The following is an 8,178-nucleotide window of genomic DNA, read 5'->3' as shown; positions in this document are numbered from 1 at the left end:
GGGATAGGTTTGCATGTGTACATGCTTGTGTCTGTATGTATATGCTTCTCTGTGTGTACGGCTTGTGTTTCAAGCATGTCCTTGTACCTGCGTACATGCACTGGGGCACGTTCCTGCTAACTGCAAGTGAGCCTGTGCATTCATGTGAGGGTATCTGTATTGACATGTGCTGGGGCCCGTCTGCAGTAATGCATGCTGGAGCGAGGCCCTTCAGGTACATTAGCGGGCAAACAACCATGCAGGGTTGGACATGAGCCTGGGCACGTCTGTGGGCTTTCATGGCTGCGCAGACACCTGCATCCTTGCACACAGCCCTGCACAGGTGTGAAGGTGGAGCCGGCTAGAGGCAGAGGGAAGATTAAGTACCCAGCCCGTTTGCTTCCATGGCGCTCGGAGTCAATTACAGGCACCAGCTGTGTTGCACAACAAACAGGAAACCCAACACAGGAGCCGAAAACACAACCCCAGAGGTTCTGGGGAATGTTTTTGTCTCTGTGTTATTGGATCTCTTTGCAAAGCATTCCACAAAGGAACAGCCGGACCCAAAGGCTGACAAGCACCACCCCCCCTTCATCCAAACAGTGCTTTGGTGGCTGAGTCCATGGCCAGGCAGTGGGCAGGGAGAGCACTCAGTCAGATCCTGTGCACACCCCTGCTTCAAGATTACCGAGCTTGAGGCTCAGGGCCCTGCCCTGTCACGATCTTCCCAAAATGCAGCCCTGTCCCTTTGGACACCTGGTGCTCTGACCTCCACGGGGAAGATGGCGGCTCTCGGAGAAGTGTCCTGGAGTTGAGCTCCTGTCCGCCTGTGGCAGGCACTCTGTCCATGGCAGGTCCAAGTCCCCATCAGCATCACACCCTCGGTAGCATCCCCTCCGTGCTCTACACCGGGGAGTCTGGTGAAGACAGAGCGCGAAGAAATCATTCAAGGCCTCACCCAAAGGCTGGGACAGGAGGGGGGTGACGTACAGGCAGCCACACTGGGTGCGTTCAATGTTCTTTAAGAAGAGAGATGGGCCTGATCCAAAACATCTCATCTCGAAATTCCTCCCCGGCCTCAGTTCTGTATCGGGCCCGTCTCTGGCCTCTGAGGCTGAATAGGGATAATGTGACAGGCCAAGCCACCACTTCCCCACAGCTGAACACCCCAAACTTTAGGGAAGTTTGGCTTCAGAGTGACACTAGATTCAAATTCCCTGGCTCCAACCTATCACTATCATGCCCCAAGTCTGAGAGCATGAAAGGCTCCCAATAGCTTGAGGCACAACACTACGCCATGCATCATGGCTCACTAGCCATCTCGGCTCACTACAGGGCCAGAATCTCCCTGGACTTGGAAAGAGGCCAGCACGACTAACCACATCCAACTCCCCAGTTATCTTATGACCCAGGATAGCTGCCGATGTCCCCACAGCATCGCTGCCAGATCCTTCGGCGCAGAGATCTAAGAACCCACACGCTGTCCTCGGTGCTTGTTGGGAGCGGATGAGACAGAGCCAGGCCAGAGAGAGCATGTCCAGTCAGACTGTCTTGAGATTCCTAGCCTTGGGCATCTCCCTGCCTTGCACTTAGCAGCTGAGCGACAAGCGTCTTCCTCTTTTTTTAGGGGCAGCACCACTGGCGGCGACATTAGCTCTGCATGGGACTGAGATAGCAAGGGGGGGGAGGCATTGGTCGAGCAAGGCGGTAGAAACTTGTTATTCCTTCTTACGCCGGAGCTAGCTGCCCCCACTCCAGTCAGCCCATGTGCACCCTGTAACAGGAGAGAGGCCCTGCAATGGCTTGGCTTTGCAGACCGTCCTTGCCCTGTCTTTGCCTAGCACAGTCATTAAGGCAGCAGCAGCTCGGGGCTGAGATCTCTGAGCAGGTCACTCCAAGGGGCGGGAGCCCGCCAAGTTAAGCGCTTCCTTCCTCCCACGGGCGGGGGCTTTGAAGTCTGTTGTGGAGACCCGAGCCTAAAACGGGCCCCGGTGCGTCAACGTCGAGGGAAATCCGTTGGCTTTGGAACCATGCTTGCCGCAGTTTCCGGGACATCCCTCAGGGACAGCATTTCCCACCCTGACGGGAGGCGGGTGGCTCATGCTGGCAGCTCCATAAGCTCTGAGCCCTCGGCCTGAACATGCCACGGAGGGAGAGGCAGCAGCCTTTTCTGGGCAGCAGGGGGCTAGCTCTTCCCAGTGTTTTAACACCCTCCTTGCCCACCGGGGTGCCCCACGCGCATGCCCCGTGCTGGAGTCAGCATGCTTTGCACCAGGGCTGCCCAAAGAAAAGCAGCCCAGATTTTATTCCTATTTCTTCATCTCAAGATATTTAAGGCAACTTCATGACTTTGAGGCCTGACTCGTGATTTCTGAGTGCCCAGGGCTGGCAGGACTGACCCGGCCTCAGGCTCACCCACCAGCAGCGGAGAGATCCTCCAAGCAGGTGCAGTCTGCTCGTTGTAAGCCCTTCTGCCCCCATGTTACCACTGGTTCGATGAGGGATCAGGGGTGCAGTGGGCTAAATGGCCAGGCCTCCATATCTCTGGGGCCTGTCCGATCACAAGTGGAGCAATTGCAGCACGTCTCAGTTTAGCGCCAGTCACAAAACCGCCTGTGGTTTGGATCCTTGGTCTGTAGAGTCGTAGTTTTAAGGCCAGCAGGGACCATTATGATCATCTCATTCAATGTCCTGCATAGCACAAACCAAAGAAGCAGGGCCTGTTCTCCTGTACGGCCGGAGCTCTGCACTCAGGACTAGCACAGCTGGGATGGTACAAGTCAGGGGCTGGGTTCCTTGGCTAGAGCAGCAGGGGATGGTGCATTAGTTCTGGGGATGCGGAACCAGGCCTGGGGAAATGCAGCAGTGGCTAGTGGGGGCTCGAGGTGCATTGGCAAAGCAGCCCGAGTAGCCGGCAGGGCCGGCTGTGACAGCGTCGGGCAGTGCCAGATCTGCCCTGCCAGCCTCGAACAACGGGTGGAGAAAGAGAAGCCGCAAGTTCTCCCTAACAGTTCAAGAAAGGAAGAGTCAGAATCGTCCCCGTCCCTCCAACTTGTTGGGGGGAGAGACAGAAACAACCGACTCCTAGCTGCTCACAGCAGGCACTTGTCCTCAAGCACTACCCGGGGATAGAGCCTTGTGCTGGGTGGATGCTGCCACCTTGTGAACAAGCTCCATCACTACATGTGAGGGGAAGAGACTGGTGTGGGATCACTCCCCCTTCGCATTTCACAGGACCCTTGGGAGTATTACCCCTTGCATCCCTGCCATACAGGGAAGGAACATCTCACCCCCTGGGGTCACCACACGCCAAGCCCTGGACCCCGTCGCACATGGCAAGACAACAACCGAGTGCCCAGCCAGCAGGCCCTGCAGCTAGGCGCTCTTGGTGATGATTGCTGTTCTTGTCTCGATGAAGACCTTAGTTCACGGCTGTTGTATAGATCTCCCTCGCTGGCCTGCCATGGCTACCCAGAAAGGCCCTGGATCTCTAGCAGGTTGTCTTCCACCTGAATAACGAGCTTATCTTCTCTGGACCTTACCTCTCATGTTTGTAAAGGCTAGCATGGACACGCCCCACATTTGATCTGAGCCCCAGGGGGAAGAGCAGAAGTTTGTAGCCTGGGGCAGACGTACACAGGGGAGGGCCCTCACTGGCCTATGCAAATGTGTGAAGAACCTCGAGTTAATCAGCAATCAACTCGAGCAACAGAAAACTAGTGAAAACGATATGTCGGTAACCACGGTATCTCAGCAGCACCAATAAAAAAAAAGAAGGGCAAATACACAAGAGGAAGTCATCCGGCTGGAACATACCCAGTAAAAGAATTAAGAGACTATCTGGTTTTACTAGTCCAGAGAAACTTGGGCTGAAATCACCCCTAAGGACAGGTAAGAATCAGTTGCTGTGTCTTTAACCCAAAGTCAGAGTGTGCCAATACTAGGGTGACCAGATGTCCTGATTTTTGGGTCTTTGTCATATATAGGCTCCGATTACCCCCCACCCTCTGTCCCAATTTTTCACATTTGCTGTCTGGTCACCCTGGCCAATACAATCCCAAGTGTAATGCAATCACTATAAAGGGATCTCTTAAACCCTGTTACACTGCAGGCTCTTGGTGGCAGTACTAGGTGTTGGTACACCACCTAGCATTGTCCACGGGGCCTGTGGGCGCTAACACAGTAGAAATAGGACAGGCATTGTCTAGCGGAGCAGGTGTTTCATTGGAGCTAGCTCCCCTCTGCCCCCATTGTTTATCATGATGATGCAATATACCGGGGCTTGTGCATGTCCCTCTGGTGCTGGGTAGGCCAGAAGCCCTATTTCACTACCCCCGATTCCCTTGTGGGTGGAGGGGCAGGGACGCGCGATTGTGGAGCAGAATCCCAGGTCTAGCCCTGCTGTCGCCATGACACTGAGCTAGCAGGATGGGTAGTAGCCTAGCAACAGCCCACTGGGATCCCTGTGGACGCAGATTTACTGTACACCCCCGTCTCGTTGCAACCGGTTGACATCCAGGCTTCCCCAGCTAGGAACTCGGGGGCTGAATCAGTCAGGTTTGGAAGGCAAGGTTGGGTCTCCCATCGTTTATTACTTGGGGCTTATTTCAAAAGGGGCACCGCTAACTGGAAACCTAGTTAAAATTAAATGGAGTTAAAGTAGAGGTCGCTTCTGGTTCTGTGCCTGAGTCTCCCTGCCAATTATTGGGGTTTTACGATCTCATTCTGCTCCGTTTCTCTTCTCCACGAGAGCCGGCCACAGAGAAGAGGGGAAGAGACTAGCTGGGGAGCAGTTAATCTGCATACGTTTGATACACCGTGCTGTCAAAGGCACGGTGAGAGAAAAACATGTCCAGTCTTTCAGTGACAGTCATGTCCAGGGTTGTTGGCATGGACCGGCAGCACCGTTTTCAGACGAACGGGTGATTGCTAGTCCAAGAAGTGGCCGCATCAGCTTCACATTGTTGTGCAACGCTCCGCGTGCAGAAACCAGGGGCATCGGCAATTCACAGACAGGGAGCTTAGAACATTGAACGCAGCTTCGAAAACACTGAAACCTTGTGATTTAAAACTTATTCAATTAGGCCCTCACCAATAGGATGCAAAATGACTATAATCAGGCATTGGGGCCTGTACTTATACCAGAACTGGGATCCAGGAGTCTGACTACTTGAAACCATGGCTTGTGACAGGAACACTGCACCAAGAAACCAAACGGAGTGCTTCAAATTAGGGCTTGCGAAATACCGGATCTGGGCTTCATTGGCCTTCAGTTTTGTGTAACAGAACAGGTTATTTCAACGGGGAGAGAGAGAGAGAAAACTCCTGAAAACCAAGAGTAAACCACACGCATATCTAACCTCTTTTCTTCTCAGCTGTGACCATTTGCCTGCAAGCTGGGCTTTAACCACAAGGACTCAATCTAGTGTTGAATCTCCTCAGTGAGTTTCAGTGTTATGTACTTCCCGGTCATTGACTCTGGGAATTGAAAATCATTAACCAAACCACCCAAAAGCTAATGTGCTGTTCTTTTTTGCTTACCCTGCTGGTACCACAGCAGCATGGAACAAACAGGGACGTTCCCGAGCTGAGTGCACGTGGAGGGCACTGATGCACCAACAGGAGCGTGAACGAGTGTGTGTAGGGTACAACGTGCGTGCATGGAGAAGCCCAGTGTGCCAGGCAGCACGAGTCCCATTGAAAAGAAGTCCAAGAACAAGCCTCAAAAGCCAATGGCACTTGTACTCCCAAAAGGGAGCATCTGCATTCGAACAGGGAGGCGTGATTCCCAGCTCTCCGCGAGCGAACGCACTACCAAGAACAGCAGAGCGGGGGCAGCTTGATCAGGAATGTACCTGCCTGGACCCCTTGGGTACGTACTGGGGTAGCTTGCTGAGCCGCTGCCCTTGCTACCCCGTCTCAAGCTAGCGCAGGTGCGTCTATGTGAGCTGAGAACGGCCGTACCTTAGGCCTGGTCTGCGCAGTTTAGGTAGCTGTGTAACTATGTGAGTTAGGGGGTGATTTTTACCAATAGTTATACTTGTCCCATCCGTCATGTGGACACAGTTATACCACTATACAGGTACCTGAGCCCGGGATAGCTGACTTTCCTTCCCGTACCATTATACCACATAGCTGTGGCCAGGCTGGGCGGGTTGAACTATCCCGGTGACGTGCTTTGACAAGGCAGTCGGGGGGTGTGTGTAAACCCCCTTAGGGAGCAGGCCGATCTCTTTAACCCTGACATTGTTTTCTTGCCGAGATATTGTTCAGACGTGGAGGCAAGGCAAGTGACTACGAACAGAGAGCCCCATTTTATTAGCAGTTAGTTCAACAGGACCGTACATTATTAGTGATAAAGAATCTTTGAATACCACCCAAAACGGCTGGGTTCAACAAGATTGAAAGGAGGGGCAAAGACAACTCTGAAATATCCCCTCCTCCAACTCCCCCTCCCCCAGGAAATACCCACTTCTCCCACCCCCCACCCCCGGGAAATTATACAGAATTTCATGCAAAAATAAAAAACGGGAACCCCCAGGGGGCTCCCTCTTTTGTCAATAACAAAAGGTAAAAGAAGGGTTTAAAAAAGCCCAGCTATGGGGAATCTCTCTCCCCACTCGCTCTCCAGCGCCGCCCAGTGACCGCGCTAGTGATCGACAGAGCAGGTACCATTCTTCTCTCGTAAAGTGCAGGCAAAGCCGCGGCAGCACTTGGGGACCATTCCGATGGCTGCTTTTGTCAATACGCACACGGCGAGGTGGTTCGTTCCTAGGGTACCTGTCTCCGCCCCGTTGGCTGCTGGTGGGCAGGAGCGCTCAGACACACGTCCCCATGAGCTAAGCTGAGCCTAAGACACCCAGACGCAATCGGGACAGACTTGCATCCGTGGCTGGAGAAAGCACTTTACGTTCATCCATTCTAGCCTCGCAACATCCCTCTAGGGACCATGATCCTGGGCATGCAGGTGGGGAACTGAGGCCCTATTGTGGGATCCTGGCTTTACAGACACCATGGGAGTGAGCCTCCCTCCCTCTTGAAAGGCCGAGATATTTTTGCACTGGTATTTTTGCTGCCTTTTCCTTCCTGCTGCTGCCAGTCACCAAGGGGTCGGGGAGTCCAGTTCCCCCCTGGCTCCTGCAGAGCCGACAGCTACGATAGGGGCTGCCTAGGTGCCAAGAAGAGCATGGGCTCATCGGGCTGTCCGTGCTGCTTCCCCCCTTCCAGCCGGCCCACTCCTACCCCGCTCCCTTCCACCCGGGAAGGTCACAGTTTGCTGCCGTGGTCGCTCCCAGCCCGAGACGGCAGCGTCGCGGAATGAATCAGAGCAGGGGCAGAAGTTGCAGGCTGCTCTTTATATGGGGGCTTGCAGAACGGTGACTAAAGGAGAGAGACTAGGTAGGACTGGGCAGTTGTAGGGTGCAGGTGGGGGGGGGGGGGGAGCTGCGCCAGGCAGTCTCTGTCTCTGCATAGCCCAATGTTTGTCCACATGTGGCAGCGCAGCAACAAGCCGGCGGATCAGCACTACAGGGCCAGCTGCTGGAGCTAGCGGTTATCTTGGGAGAAAGCAATGGGAACGGGTCTCGTTTGTTAAACCCCACGGCCCAAGGGGGCGATACTATGCATTGGTGGGCACTGCACACGCACATCGAGGAGGAGGAGAGACCCTTAGAGCAGGAAGCTCTCACATGGCTGGGATTCCAGCACTCATAACAGAAAGAGATTAGCCTGTGTGTGTATGCGAGCACACGCAGGGGCTTAGACCGACCCATGGCACTAGTGATTTCAAATACGCTACCTGGTGGGGCCCACAAAGCCCCCCCAGGCACCAGGCCCACCTGCCGTTTCGGACTCATGCCCCCAAGCAGCGAGTCCCCGTCTCACCCCACGACCACCGCGGAAGCTTTGCTCTAACCTTAAAACGCCTGTTTGAGCGGAGAAGGTGGGAATCCAAGATGGCAGTGACACTGTTAGTGTCGTCACGGTATCCCGAAACCTCCTGCAGACTGTACTTTGGGACCAACGCTCCCCAAGCCGCAGCACGGTATGTACCTAATCCACACGCACAGGACGGGGCGAGAAACCGGCCTCAGTGGCTGCTGGCGTATGGGCCTGGCTTCACTCCCTCCTCCTTACCGTGCTCAATGACAGAGAGCAGCCTGCTCGCCTCAACTCAATGCCCACCACTGCAGCAAGGAG

This window comes from Terrapene carolina, unplaced genomic scaffold (genome assembly GCF_002925995.2).
Source record: "Terrapene carolina triunguis isolate 2854851 unplaced genomic scaffold, T_m_triunguis-2.0 Scaffold629, whole genome shotgun sequence".
Classification (NCBI taxonomy): Eukaryota; Metazoa; Chordata; order Testudines; family Emydidae; genus Terrapene; species Terrapene triunguis.
The sequence above is the reverse complement of the archived record's forward strand: the minus strand, read 5'-3'. Positions refer to the sequence as shown.